Source organism: Coregonus clupeaformis, unplaced genomic scaffold, assembly GCF_020615455.1.
Source record: "Coregonus clupeaformis isolate EN_2021a unplaced genomic scaffold, ASM2061545v1 scaf1232, whole genome shotgun sequence".
NCBI lineage: Eukaryota > Metazoa > Chordata > Actinopteri > Salmoniformes > Salmonidae > Coregonus > Coregonus clupeaformis.
The window spans coordinates 27,102-43,063 of NW_025534686.1; the positions used below are offsets into that span (position 1 = coordinate 27,102).

Here is a 15,962-nt window from a genome sequence, read left to right on the forward strand (position 1 = left end):
GGGGGGTTGGCCTTACGAATTTTGTTCTCTATTGCTCCTCTATTGTTCCCGCAAGCAAGGGGTAGGCCGATGATACCAGAGGGCACCATCAGACCAACTCCTTCAATGGCCTACTCCTTGAAGTTTGCAGTTTTGTCTACAAAACACTATTTTGCTTAAAACATAATTTTTTACCCTTAAGTGATTACTGTATTTATACGTGGGATATTGTTTTTCAACAAGAAAAGTTAAAAATTAGCTGAAGTGCGTCTTTAAGTGTTGTAGCTGTGGCAGCTCATTGGGATGCAGTAGCTACTGCCATGCTATCTGTCTCGCCTTCAGTCACAAACACCCACTAACCTACAGTACCAGTCAAAAGTTTGGACACACCTACTCATTCAAGGGTTTTTCTTTATTTTGACTGTTTTCTACATTGTAGAATAAGAGTGAAGACATCAAAACTATGAAATAACACATATGGAATCATGTAGTAACCAAAAAAGTGTTAAACAAATCTAAATATATTTTACATTGGAGAGTCTTCAAAGTAGCCACCCTTTGCCTTGATGACAGCTTTGCACACTCTTGGCATTCTCTCAACCAGCTTCATGAGGTAGTCACCTGGAATGCATTTCAATTAACAGGTGTGCCTTCTTAAAAGTTAATTTGTGGAATTTCTTTCCTTCTTAATGCGTTTGAGCCAGTCAGTTGTGTTGTAGCAAGGTAGGGGGGGTATACAGAAGATAGCCCTATTTAGTAAAAGACCAAGTCCATATTATGGCAAGAACAGCTCAAAAAAAAAAAATAATAATAATAATAATAATAATAATATATATATATATATATATATATATATATATATATATATTGTGACGTCACGAGAGGCTACACAGCTTTCAGCGGGATTGCTCAAGTAGTGCAAGGAGACAAGGTTCAAACAAAACAAGGATTTTATTATAGGTCTTGGGAAATTAACGAAAATATAACAAAATTCTGTTCTCTTGTGGCTCTTTAAGGGTTAACAGTTCAGGGATGTCTCTTCCACATCCAAAGTCATAATTCTCACTCGCTCAGATAACTTTTCCCCAGCCTTACTGTAGTCCACGTTGCAGCTAGTGGCCAACCCAGCAAAAAGTCCTTCCAAATGTCTCTCACGTATTTCCACAGGTGCATATATCCAAAGGTGAGTATTTCCCAAAGGTAAGTATCTCCAAATCCTTATATTCCTCATGGAAGTGGACGTGCAGCACTCTTGTCCTCCAGAGAGCCCAGGTTGGAGACTGTGTCTCTTCCCTTCCCAAACCTTCAGCTCATCAGCTCCTCATTTGTTTCAGCTGCGTGGGAAGATTGGCCATAGAGGGGTGGAGTTCCCGACCATACCAGCAGATGGAGCCATAGCTGTCTGGGTTTGCAGCCACCTCAGGGGATGTAACGTCCCTCCAGGACACAGCCTCTCGTGACATCACACATCCCCCTCCTCGGGACCGACGTCCTCGTCGGGGTAAAGGCAGCGAAGAAGGCATCACGCCGGGAGAGGGCGTCCGCATTGCCGTGGTGCTTGCCAGCCCTGTGGACAACAGAAAAGTTAAACGGTTGCAAGCTCAAAAACCATCTGGTTACTCTACTGTTTGATTCCTTGTTCTTGGCCATCCACTGCAGAGGGGCGTGATCAGATACCACCATGAAACGTCGGCCCAGGAGATAGAACCGAAGGGACTCCAGGGCCCAGACTACAGCCAGACATTCTTTCTCCACCGTTGAATAGTTCTTCTCTCTTGGAAGTAACTTTCTGCTTAGGTAGAGAATGGGATGTTCTTCACCGTCATGTGCCTGGGTGAGGACAGCACCCAGACCCACCTCCGAAGCATCCGCTTGGACAATGAATTCCTTCTTGAAGTCTGGTGCCACCAGGATCGGACTGGAGCAGAGTGCTCGCTTTAGTGCATTTCATTCCGATCTCCTCTGCATTATTGTAGCCATTTGCTACAGCCTGTCAACTATGCCTCTGCCTATCCCTGTTCTCTCCTCTCTGCACAGGCTACACAAACGCCCCACACCGCGTGGCTGCTGCCTCTCTAACCTGGTGGTCCCTGCACGCACCCCACACCTGGAGTTCCAGGTCTCAGGCAGCCTCTGGAACTGCCGTTCTGCTGCCAACAAAGCTGACTTCATCCCAGCCTATGCTAATCTCCAGTCCCTCGACTTCCTGGCACTGACAGAAACATGGATTACCACTGAAAACACTGCTACTCCTACTGCTCTCTCCTCGTCTGACCATGTGTTCTCGCATACCCCGAGAGCATCTGGTCAGAGGGGTGGTGGCACAGGAATCCTCATCTCTCCCAAGTGGACATTCTCAATTTTTCCCCTAACCCATCTGTCTATCTCCTCATTTGAATTCCATGCTGTCACAGTCACTAGCCCATTTAAGCTTAATATCCTTGTCATCTATCGCCCTCCAGGTTCCCTTGGAGAGTTCATCAATGAGCTTGACGCCTTGATAAGTTCCTTTCCTGAGGATGGCTCACCCCTCACAGTTTTGGGGGATTTCAACCTCCCTATGTCCACATTTGACTCATTTCTCTCTGCCTCCTTCTTTCCACTTCTCTCCTCTTTTGACCTCACCCTCTCACCGTCCCCCCCTACTCACAAGGCAGGCAACACGCTTGACCTCATCTTTACTAGATGCTGCTCTTCTACTAATCTCACTGCAACTCCCCTCCATGTCTCCGACCACTACTTTGTTTCCTTTTCTCTCTCGCTCTCCTCCCACACTACTCACTCTGCCCCTACACAGATGGTAATGCGCCGCCGCAACCTTCGCTCTCTCTCTCCCACTACTCTCTCCTCTTCCATCCTATCATCTCTTCCCTCTGCTCAATCCTTCTCCCTCCAATCTCCTGATTCTGCCTCCTCAACCCTCCTCTCCTCCCTTTCTGCATCCTTTGACTCTCTGTGTCCCCTATCCTCCCGGCCGGCTCGGTCCTCCCCTCCAGCTCCGTGGCTTGATGACTCATTGCGAGCTCACAGAACAGAGCTCCGGGCAGCGGAGCGGAAATGGAAGAAAACTAAACTCCCTGCCGACCTGGCATCTTTTCACTCCCTCCTCTCTACATTTTCTTCATCTGTTTCTGCTGCCAAGGCCACTTTCTACCACTCTAAATTCCAAGCATCTGCCTCTAACCCTAGGAAGCTCTTTGCCACATTTTCCTCCCTCCTGAATCCTCCCCCCCCGCCCCCCTCCTCTCTCTGTGGATGACTTCGTCAACCACTTTGAAAAGAAGGTTGACGACATCCGATCCTCGTTTGTTAAGTCTAATGACACTGCTGGTCCTACTCACACTGCCCTACCCTATGCTTTGACTTCTTTCTCCCCTCTCTCTCCAGATAAAATCCTGCGACTTGTGACTGCAGGCCGCCCAACAACCTGCCCGCTTGACCCCATCCCCTCCTCTCTTCTCCAGACCATCTCCGGTGACCTTCTCCCCTACCTCACCTCGCTGATCAACTCATCCTTGACCGCTGGCCATGTCCCTTCCGTCTTCAAGAGAGCGAGAGTTGCTCCCCTTCTCAAAAAAACCAACACTCGATCCCACTGATGTCAACAACTACAGACCAGTATCCCTTCTTTCTTTTCTTTCCAAAACTATTGAGCATGCCGTCTTTAGCCAACTCTCTTGCTATCTCTCTCAGAATGACCTTCTTGATCCAAACCAGTCAGGTTTCAGGACTGGTCATTCAACTGAGACTGCTCTTCTCTGTGTCACGGAGGCTCTCCGCACTGCTAAAGCTAACTCTCTCTCCTCTGCTCTTGTCCTTCTAGACCTGTCTGCTGCCTTTGATACTGTGAACCATCAGATCCTCCTCTCCACCCTCTCCGAGCTGGGCATCTCCGGCGCGGCTCACTCCTGATTGCGTCCTACCTGACCGGTCGCTCCTACCAAGTGGCGTGGCGAGAAGCTGTCTCCGCACCACGTGCTCTCACCACTGGTGTCCCCCAGGGCTCAGTTCTAGGCCCTCTCCTTTTCTCCCTATACACCAAGTCACTTGGCTCTGTCATATCCTCACATGGCCTCTCCTATCATTGCTACGCTGACGATACACAACTAATCTTCTCCTTTCCCCCTTCTGATAACCAGGTGGCGAATCGCATCTCTGCATGTCTGGCAGACATATCAGTATGGATGACGGATCACCACCTCAAGCTGAACCCTGGCAAGACGGAGCTGCTCTTCCTCCCGGGGAAGGACTGCCCGTTCCATGATCTCGCCATCACGGTTGACAACTCCGCTGTGTCCTCCTCCCAGAGTGCGAAGAGCCTAGGCGTGACCCTGGACAACACCCTGTCGTTCTCCGCCAACATCAAGGCGGTGACCCGCTCCTGCAGGTTCATGCTCTACAACATTCGGAGAGTACGACCCTGCCTTACACAGGAAGCGGCACAGGTCCTAATCCAGGCACTTGTCATCTCCCCGTCTGGACTACTGCAACTCGCTGTTGGCTGGCCTCCCTGCCTGTGCCATTAAACCCCTACAACTCATCCAGAATGCCGCAGCCCGTCTGGTGTTCAACCTTCCCAAGTTCTCTCACGTCACCCCCCCTCCTCCGCACACTCCACTGGCTTCCAGTTGAAGCTCGCATCCGCTACAAGACCATGGTGCTTGCCTATGGAGCAGTGAGGGGAACGGCACCTCTGTACCTTCGGGCTCTGATCAGTCCCTACACCCAAACGAGGGCATTGCGTTCATCCACCTCTGGCCTGCTGGCTCCCTTCCTCTGCGGAAGCATAGTTCCCGCTCAGCCCAGTCAAAACTGTTCGCTGCTCTGGCACCCCAATGGTGGAACAAGCTCCCTCACGACGCCAGGACAGCGGAGTCACTCACCACCTTCCGGAGACATTTGAAACCCCACCTCTTTAAGGAATACCTGGGATAGGATAAAGTAATCCTTCTACCCCCCCAAAAAAAATTTGTAAAGTGATTATCCCACTGGCTATAGGGTGAACGCACCAATTGGTGAGTCGCTCTGGATAAGAGCGTCTGCTAAATGACGTAAATGTGCCCTTGAGCAAGGCACTTAACCCTAATTGCTCCTGTAAGTCGCTCTGGATAAGAGCGTCTGCTAAATGACTAAAATGTAAAATGTAAATGTAATGAGCTGAGGTTTCATACAGACAGTACACTGGGGCTACAGTTTTCAAGCCTAGTGAAAGTCTACACACCCCTTGCACAGTCTTCACATTTTGCTGCCTTAAAATTAAATCTAAAAAGTGATTAAATTAGATTTTTTCCTACAAGTGAAAGAATATTCAAGAACATTTTCCAAATTAACCTCTTAAGGATCTGACCCTTTTTTTCAATTTGTGCCTAAAATGACATACCCAAATCTAACTGCCTGTAGCTTAGGACCTGAAGCTAGGATATGCATATTCTTGATATCATTTGAAAGGAAACACTTTGAAGTTTGTGGAAATGTGAAAATAATGTAGGAGAATATAACACATTAGATCTGGTAAAAGATAATTCAAACAAAAAAACGTTTTTATTTTTTATTTTATCATCTTTGAAATGCAAGAGAAAGGCCACAATAATAATATTGCAGTTTAGGCGCAATTTAGATTTTGGCCACTAGATGGCAGCAGTGTGTGTGCAAAGTTTCGGATTGATCCAGTGAAGCATTGCAATACTGGACTATTTTGTATCAAGTCTGCCCAAATGTGCCGAATTAGTCAACTGATACATTTTCAAGTACATAACTATAGAGAACATACAAAAAGGATATGGTAATACAAAATGTAAGTTTACACACTCCCAGGAATGTCATACATGATGGATCATTAGTTTCTACACTAACTTTCACACATCTAGATGGCCGGGCGGGGTGGGTGTGGAGCCAGAGACAGCAGTGGTTCAAACTGTAGAACCCAGTTCCTACATTTGAATATAAAAATGGATTTTATCAAACAAAACTATGCTACATTTTATCTCTGGGACGCTTAGGATGACAAATGAGAGCAAGATTACTGAATGTAAGTACATTATTTACCTTCAGAGGTGAATGTATCAAACCAGTTGCCGTGATAAGTTTTTTGTTGTTGTGCACTCTCCTTAAACAATAGGATGGTACTTTTCACTGTAATAGCTACTGTAAATTGGACAGTGAAGTTAGATTAACAAGAATGTAAGTTTTCTGCCCATATAAGACATGTCTATGTCCTGGAAAGTTTGCTGTTACTTACAACTGTCATGCTAATCACATTAGCGCACGTTAGCTCAACCGTCCCGTATACAGGACACCGATCCCGTAGAGGTTAATAAAGAATATACAAAATGAAGATGTCTTGATTGTATATGTCTTCACACCCCAGAGTTATACTTGGTGGAAGCACCTTTGGCAGCCATCACAGCTGTTGATAATTTTTAATAAGATTCTACCAACTTCGCACAACTCTTAGGGCAACATCCTTGACCGCTGGCTATGTCCCTTCCGTCTTCAAGAGAGCGAGAGTTGCACCCCTTCTCAAAAAACCAACACTCGATCCCTCTGATGTCAACAACTACAGACCAGTATCCCTTCTTTCTTTTCTCTCCAAAACTATTGAGCGTGCCGTCTTTAGCCAACTCTCTTGCTATCTCTCTCAGAATGACCTTCTTGATCCAAACCAGTCAGGTTTCAAGACTGGTCATTCAACTGAGACTGCTCTTCTCTGTGTCACGGAGGCTCTCCGCACTGCTAAAGCTAACTCTCTCTCCTCTGCTCTTGTCCTTCTAGACCTGTCTGCTGCCTTTGATACTGTGAACCATCAGATCCTCCTCTCCACCCTCTCCGAGCTGGGCATCTCCGGCGCGGCTCACTCTTGGATTGCGTCCTACCTGACCGGTCGCTCCTACCAAGTGGCGTGGCGAGAAGCTGTCTCCGCACCACGTGCTCTCACCACTGGTGTCCCCCAGGGCTCAGTTCTAGGCCCTCTCCTATTCTCGCTATACACCAAGTCACTTGGCTCTGTCATATCCTCACATGGCCTCTCCTATCATTGCTACGCAGACGACACACAACTAATCTTCTCCTTTCCCCCTTCTGATAACCAGGTGGAGAATCGCATCTCTGCATGTCTGGCAGACATATCAGTATGGATGACGGATCACCACCTCAAGCTGAACCTTGGCAAGACGGAGCTGCTCTTCCTCCCGGGGAAGGACTGCCCGTTCCATGATCTCGCCATCACGGTTGACAACTCCGTTGTGTCCTCCTCCCAGAGTGCGAAGAGCCTTGGCGTGATCCTGGACAACACCCTGTCGTTCTCCGATAACATCAAGGCGGTGACCCGATTCTGTAGGTTCATGCTCTACAACATTCGGAGAGTACAACCCTGCCTTACACAGGAAGCGGCACAGGTCCTAATCCAGGCACTTGTCATCTCCCGTCTGGATTACTGCAACTCGCTGTTGGCTGGGCTCCCTGCCTGTGCCATTAAACCCCTACAACTCATCCAGAATGCCGCAGCCCATCTGGTGTTCAACCTTCCCAAGTTCTCTCACGTCACCCCGCTCCTCCGCACACTACACTGGCTTCCAGTTGAAGCTCCCATCTGCTACAAGACCATGGTGCTTGCCTACGGAGCTGTGAGGGGAACGGCACCTCCGTACCTTCAGGCTCTGATCAGTCCCTACACCCAAATGAGGGCATTGCGTTCATCCACCTATGGCCTGCTGGCTCCCCTACCTCTGCTGAAGCACAGCTCCCGCTCAGCCCAGTCAAAACTTTTCGCTGCTCTGGCACCCCAATGGTGGAACAAGCTCCCTCACGACGCCAGGACAGCGGAGTCACTCACCACCTTCCGGAGACATTTGAAACCCCACCTCTTTAAGGAACACCTGGGATAGGATAAGTAATCCTTCTACCCCCCCACCCCCCTTACCCCACCCCACCCCCCCAAAAAATAAAAATAAATAAAAAATGGTAAAGTGGTTATCCCACTGGCTATAAGGTGAATGCACCAATTTGTAAGTCGCTCTGGATAAGAGCGTCTGCTAAATGACGTAAATGTAAATGTAAATATATCTATAGTTTTTGACCAAATTGCTCAAGTTCAGTAAATTTGGTTGGGAATCATTGATGGACAATAATATTTAAACTTTGTCTCTGATTTTCAAGAAAATGTAAGTCAGAACGTAGACTGGACCACTCAGGAACACTGAACACCTCTCGGAAAGCCATTCTGTCTTTGGCATTGGAGCAGTCTACGTTTGGCATTAACATTTGTGTAACATTTGTGTGTTAGATATTCAGAAGACTGAGGCAGGGTTTCCGCTAACTTTTTATCTGGGCTTTGCTCCTTTCATATATATTTTGATCCTGACAAACTCCCTAGTCCCTGCAGGTGACAAACATACCCATAACATGTTGTATTCGGCACATGTGACAAATACAATTTGATTTGATTTGATGCTTCCACCACAATACTTGAAAATACAGAGGATCAACAACATTGCTTTCACTCCACATTACTGGCCTTTATGACAAAGTGAAAAGAAGGAAGCTTGTGTTAGAAATTCCACTCAAAACATTCATTATGTTTGCAACAAGGCCGTTACATAATACTGCAACACAACACGGCAAAGAAATTAACTTTTTGGCCTAAATTATAAACTACAGGCTTGGGTCAAATCCAATACAACATAACACAGAGTGAAACCCTCTGTAATTTTAAGTATTGTGGTGGCAGCATCATGTTATGGGTATGCTTGTCACTGGCAGGGACTGGGGAGTAGTCAGGTTAAAAATAAATATGAAAGGAGCAAACCCCAGATAAAAAGTCAGAGGAAAATCCGCCGTAGTCTTCTGAAGACCTAACTCTGGGATAGAGTTTTATTTTTCAGCTAGATAATTACACAAATATTAATGCCAAAAACACACCAAAATACCAATATATATTGAGTGTTCCTGAATTGTCCAGTCTCAGCTCTGACTTAAATCTGTTTGAAAATCATTGACAAGGTTTGAATATTTCTGTCCATCAATGATTCCCATTCTAATTTACTAGGCTTGAGCAATTTTGACAAAAAACTATGGATATATATGATGCCATAGGAGCTGTGCAAGGTTGGTAGAATCTTATTAAAAATGATTCACAGCTGTAGTGGCTGTCAAAGGTGCTTCCACCAAGTAATAACTCTGGGGTGTGAAGACATGCAATGAATGCATCTTAATTTTGTTTTATTAATTTAGAAGATTTTTCACTTTGAAAATGTGGAGTAGATTGTGTAGATCTATCTAATTTAATCATTTTTAAGATTTAATTTGAAGTCAGCTAAATGTGAAGACTGTGCAAAGGGTCTGTAGACTTTCACTAGAGACTGTATCCAGTCAGCACTCACTCTGCCCCTGTACAACGTAGAGCTTCCCCATGCCTAGGGTAGCAGTAACAGAAGTACATGGAAACAGCTCATACCTCTGAATTAAAGAGGACTATAAATGGAGAGGGAGATATCAATAATTGATGTATGTGTGCATCACAAAGGAATACTCTCCCTGCCAACCTACATTTTGATCCCATTCTGCTGTATATCGTCTTATGAATGATTCACGTGCATCTACAGTAAGAGCAGAGAATCACATGCTTGTGCCTCCCTACTGTCATAGCCAGCACACTTCTGGAGGGGGATGAAAATACTGTATTTCCTCACCCTCGTATGTCTTTATAAAGGAGACTGCCCGAGACTATGGTTATATCACATGCACAGCTGTTTCAGCTAACAAATATAAATGTAATAGTCTAACACTTTTTCTGCTTTTCAGGTTCATTACTTGTAGCTCATGTGTGAAAGAAAACTGGGCAAAAACCTGAAGAAGTGCATCAAGGTGAATGTACCTCTCTCTAACCTCTCTCTTTCTCTCAGCATCGAGGAGATCTCTGGCAATAAGACGTACACCTTTCTAATCACCCTGGACTCAGACATTGGGGACCTGATGATGCTGAAGTTCCGCTGGGAGGGTAGTGTTGTAAACAATATGTGGATTAAGGTGCAGACCTTTAACCCCTGGGGCAGTGGGGGAATGGGGCCCAAGCTCACCGTGGGCAAAATCTGTGTCAAAGCAGGCGAGACATAAAATAGGTGGGTATCCATCCCTCTGGGGGGCAAGGAGGGTGTGAGATTGAATTGCATTAATAAAGATCAATAGAGGCTGGTAAGGAATGGGTGGGAAGGTGAGAAGGGAGCAGACACACACTGAGAGCTCTGTCTGCTAACGTGCCCGTTTGGCTCGTTAGCCATCCAGCTATGAACGACCAGAGGGGCTCATCTTTCTCTGGATGGCAAGGTTATCTAACACTAATTGGGATAAGGCACGCTCATGGCAGCCCTCGTTATATAACAAGATTAAAGAGAAATAAAGAATGAAATCGACAGTTAGTGAAAGGGACGTAATCCCAGTGGGTATACACAGGCAGAGACAGGCATGTGGGGCAGAGTAGAGTCTTGTCATAGTGCCCTCGTTCTGGAAAATACACTGTATGCTACATGAGAGAGAGATCACAGATGCACCAGTTAGCCTATAGGCTGTTGGATGCTGTCTTTTAGTTGTCAGGATTTCCATGTCATGTTACATTGTAAATTCACTCATGCTATATTTTATTTATTTATTTTTAATCCCAGCCCCCGTCACCGCAGGAGGCCTTTTACCTTTTGGTAGGCCGTCATTGTGAATAAGAATTTGTTCTTAACTAAACTGCCTAGTTAAATGAAGGTTTAATATATAAAATAAAGAGCACATTATAAATCTTAAAGGTTAAGGCTATACAGGCTCCACTGCATGTGCAGCATCCATTCCAACCCTCAGATGCTGTGCTATAAAAGCTTTCTGAATATCAATCTTTCTAACAAGGACAATATACAAAATAATAATGTATGTATGCTATGAATTGATCAATATCAGCAGTATACTGAACCACACAGTACAAACATTTTTGTCCGTTTGAGGCCTACACTACAGTATTTCCAAAAGGCATTTGACGCCCTCTAGTGCCTGAATTATGAATGACACCTATCGTGGATCTACATTTCTCCTCACTTTCTGTTGATTGGATTTTCAACTCATATTGCACTTTCGGACATTGATTTCGAACGGTTGCATATAGCACAGGTTCACGTTGTGTAGCTGTTTTTCAAATCTAACTCACACATAGACAAAACACACGAGCTTGCCAGGAGTCAAACCTAGAATCTTCTGATCCGTAGTCAGACGCGTTATCCATTGCGCCACAAGACCTATACTTATTTAACATGCAACCATAACTCCACTCTCATTGGTTAATTTTGGATATTTGGTCGCGCACGGCAATATGATTGGTTATTATGGTTATTGGTCGCATCAAATCTGCGGACATTGAGGGGATTCGATTAATCTGGGCCAGGCACCCGGTTAGGGGTGTTTTGCACCGGGTGAAAGTTGATTACATTCTTTTTTTGGAATCGGGCGTGAGCCCCGTTCAAACCCCACGGCGAAGTCGGTTCAAAACAAAAGTGACGTAATTAAGTACGTCGAGTAATGAGTAGGATTCCGTTTTTCCACATGCAAAAGTAATTGTTTATTTTATATAAACACTTTATCTGCCTTCCCAATGAAAACTAGTTTGAAAATTCGAACATTTTATTTTATGTTGAACGTTTCTGGACGACGCACCATGCTGGTTTATTGACAACATGACCGAGCGGCGCAGATTAGACTACTGTTCGATTTGAGAAGTGCGCTCCTCCCTAACCTCTTTTACCCCTTCATGTCACGGGTCATAGACTGATAACCCCGCGGCTCAGCAAAAGTGAGGTAATTAAGTACGTCGAGTAATGAGTAGGATTCAGTGTTTCCACATGCAAAAGTAATTGTTTATTTTATATAAACACTTTATCTGCCTTCCCAATGAAAACTAGTTTGAAAATTCGAACATTTTATGTTGAACGTTTCTGGACGACGCACCATGCTGCCTTATTGACAACATGACCGAGCGGCGCAGATTAGACTACTGTTCGATTTGAGAAGTGCGCTCTTCCCTCACCTCTTTTGCCCGTTCACGTCATAGACTGATAACCCCGCGGCTCAGCATAATCAAATCCACCCGTTGATTCTGCTTCACCGTTGCTGGTGTATATATGAGCTATAAATTAATGGGGCATTTAGGCAAAGACACTCAGCACAAATTCACAAGCTATCGCTCATTTCCAAATCTCACTCAGACACAGACAAAACACACGAGCTTGCCAGGAGTCGAACCTAGAATCTTCTGATCCGTAGTCAGACGCGTTATCCATTGCGCCACAAGCCCGATACCTTTTTATTACGCAACCATAACTCCACTCTCATTGGTTAATTTTGGATATTTGGTCGCGCACGGCAATATGATTGGTTATTATGGTTATTGGTCGCATCAAATCTGCGGACATTGAGGGGATTCGATTAATCTGGGCCAGGCACCCGGTTAGGGGTGTTTTGCACCGGGTGAAAGTTGATTACATTCTTTTTTGGAATCGGGCGTGAGCCCCGTTCAAACCCCACGGCGAAGTCGGTTCAAAACAAAAGTGACGTAATTAAGTACGTCGAGTAATGAGTAGGATTCCGTTTTTCCACATGCAAAAGTAATTGTTTATTTTATATAAACACTTTATCTGCCTTCCCAATGAAAACTAGTTTGAAAATTCGAACATTTTATTTTATGTTGAACGTTTCTGGACGACGCACCATGCTGGTTTATTGACAACATGACCGAGCGGCGCAGATTAGACTATTGTTCGATTTGAGAAGTGTGCTCCTCCCTAACCTCTTTTACCCCTTCATGTCACGGGTCATAGACTGATAACCCCGCGGCTCAGCAAAAGTGAGGTAATTAAGTACGTCGAGTAATGAGTAGGATTCAGTTTTTCCACATGCAAAAGTAATTGTTTATTTTATATAAACACTTTATCTGCCTTCCCAATGAAAACTAGTTTGAAAATTCGAACATTTTATTTGATGTTGAACGTTTCTGGACGACGCACCATGCTGCCTTATTGACAACATGACCGAGCGGCGCAGATTAGACTACTGTTCGATTTGAGAAGTGCGCTCTTCCCTCACCTCTTTTGCCCGTTCACGTCATAGACTGATAACCCCGCGGCTCAGCATAATCAAATCCACCCGTTGATTCCGCTTCACCGTTGCTGGTGTATTATTGGGGATTTATTATTCTCCTAAACTGATGGGATGACTAACTTAGAAAGAATGCATTCTTGACTGGGCTAATGTAGGCTGTGACACCTGGCAAGGCTGTGATTGATGTGAAGAGCTGCCTTAGTGGGTAAAATAAGATAAGGATTGTATCTTCAAAATGCTAGACTATACTGGTTCTTTGTGAGCTGTGAGTCTTCCTTTGACATAGGAATGATGTCTAAGGGAGCTGGCTCTTCTCACTATGATAGGTTGTTATGATAATCTTGTGCCTGGCTGAAGTGTGTAACAAATGGCGCCGAAGAGATGAGAACAACCCCTGAATCAACGGATTGGCTGAGAAAGTTTAAACCACGCTCAAGTCTTTACTCTAATTGGCCAGCAGAGAAGTGGGAAACTCCCTCTGTCTAGTATTTGGGTATTGTTTCTGGAACAATGTGTTAGTTGTCAGGGGTGTTCTGCGAGACATCTCAAGAAGCCCGTATATACGAAACATCATATTTACCATTGAAGGTTTTTGCATTAATTAAAATAACTAGTATACCTTAGAAGTCGTGTTGACCTCTTTTGTTCCTGATACCAGATTTGAATTGACACGACTTTGACAGTATGTATGAGCTATAAATGAATGGTGCATATAGGCAAAGACACTCAGCACAAATTCACAAGCTATCGCTCATTTCCAAATCTCACTCAGACACAGACAAAACACACGAGCTTGCCAGGAGTCGAACCTAGAATCTTCTGATCCGTAGTCAGGCGCGTTATCCATTGCGCCACAAGCCCAATACCTTTTTATTACGCAACCATAACTCCACTCTCATTGGTTAATTTTGGATATTTGGTCGCGCACGGCAATATGATTGGTTATTATGGTTATTGGTCGCATCAAATCTGCGGACATTGAGGGGATTCGATTAATCTGGGCCAGGCACCCGGTTAGGGGGTGTTTTGCACCGGGTGAAAGTTGATTACATTCTTTTTTTGGAATCGGGCGTGAGCCCCGTTTCAAACCCCACGGCGAAGTCGGTTCAAAACAAAAGTGACGTAATTAAGTACGTCGAGTAATGAGTAGGATTCCGTTTTTCCACATGCAAAAGTAATTGTTTATTTTATATAAACACTTTATCTGCCTTCCCAATGAAAACTAGTTTGAAAATTCGAACATTTTATTTTATGTTGAACGTTTCTGGACGACGCACCATGCTGCCTTATTGACAACATGACCGAGCGGCGCAGATTAGACTATTGTTCGATTTGAGAAGTGCGCTCCTCCCTAACCTCTTTTACCCCTTCATGTCACGGGTCATAGACTGATAACCCCGCGGCTCAGCAAAAGTGAGGTAATTAAGTACGTCGAGTAATGAGTAGGATTCAGTGTTTCCACATGCAAAAGTAATTGTTTATTTTATATAAACACTTTATCTGCCTTCCCAATGAAAACTAGTTTGAAAATTCGAACATTTTATTTTATGTTGAACGTTTCTGGACGACGCACCATGCTGCCTTATTGACAACATGACCGAGCGGCGCAGATTAGACTACTGTTCGATTTGAGAAGTGCGCTCTTCCCTCACCTCTTTTGCCCGTTCACGTCATAGACTGATAACCCCGCGGCTCAGCATAATCAAATCCACCCGTTGATTCCGCTTCACCGTTGCTGGTGTATATATGAGCTATAAAGTAATGGTGCATCTAGGCAAAGACACTCAGCACAAATTCACAAGCTATCGCTCATTTCCAAATCTCACTCAGACACAGACAAAACACACGAGCTTGCCAGGAGTCAAACCTAGAATCTTCTGATCCGTAGTCAGACGCGTTATCCATTGCGCCACAAGCCCGACACCTTTTTATTACGCAACCATAACTCCACTCTCATTGGTTAATTTTGGATATTTGGTCGCTCACGGCAATATGATTGGTTATTATGGTTATTGGTCACATCAAATCTGAGGACATTGAGGGGATAAATATTAATCTGGGCCAGGCACCCTGTTAGGGGTGTTTTGCACCGGGTGAAAGTTGATTACATTATTTTTTGGATTCGGGCGTGAGCCCCGTTCAAACCCCACGGCGAAGTCGGTTCAAAACAAAAGTGACGTAATTAAGTACGTCGAGTAATGAGTAGGATTCAGTTTTTCCACATGCAAAAGTAATTGTTTATTTTATATAAACACTTTATCTGCCTTCCCAATGAAAACTAGTTCGAAAATCCGAACATTTTATTTTATGTTGAACGTTTCTGGACGACGCACCATGCTGCCTTATTGACAACATGACCGAGCGGCGCAGATTAGACTACTGTTCGATTTGAGAAGTGCGCTCTTCCCTCACCTCTTTTGCCCGTTCACGTCATAGATTGATAACCCCGCGGCTCAACGTAATCAAATCCACCCGTTGATTCCGCTTCACCGTTGCTGGTGTATATATGAGCTATAAATTAATGGTGCATATAGGCAAAGACACTCAGCACAAATTCACAAGCTATCGCTCATTTCCAAATCTCACTCAGACATAGAAAAAACACACGAGCTTGCCAGGAGTCGAACCTAGAATCTTCTGATCCGTAGTCAGACGCGTTATCCATTGCGCCACAAGCCCGATACCTTTTTATTACGCAACCATAACTCCACTCTCATTGGTTAATTTTGGATATTTGGTCACGCACGGCAATATGATTGGTTATTATGGTTATTGGTCGCATCAAATCTGCGGACATTGAGGGGATTCGATTAATCTGGGCCAGGCACCCGGTTAGGGGTGTTTTGGACCGGGTGAAAGTT

The 15,962-nt window shown here is 44.9% G+C and overlaps 4 non-coding genes across 4 annotated transcripts; all 4 read right to left on the bottom strand.

Annotated features, from left to right (window-relative positions):
• Positions 1-12,225: 12,225 nt before the first annotated feature.
• On the bottom strand, positions 12,226-12,298 carry trnar-acg. The gene has a single exon. It is a non-coding gene; the product is annotated as a tRNA-Arg (tRNA).
• A 1,591-nt stretch (positions 12,299-13,889) lies between these two features.
• trnar-acg lies at positions 13,890-13,962 on the bottom strand. Its single transcript has one exon. It is a non-coding gene; the product is annotated as a tRNA-Arg (tRNA).
• A 985-nt stretch (positions 13,963-14,947) lies between these two features.
• Positions 14,948-15,020, bottom strand: trnar-acg. Its single transcript has one exon. It is a non-coding gene; the product is annotated as a tRNA-Arg (tRNA).
• A 687-nt stretch (positions 15,021-15,707) lies between these two features.
• Positions 15,708-15,780, bottom strand: trnar-acg. The gene has a single exon. It is a non-coding gene; the product is annotated as a tRNA-Arg (tRNA).
• Between the last annotated feature and the right edge of the window lie 182 nt (positions 15,781-15,962).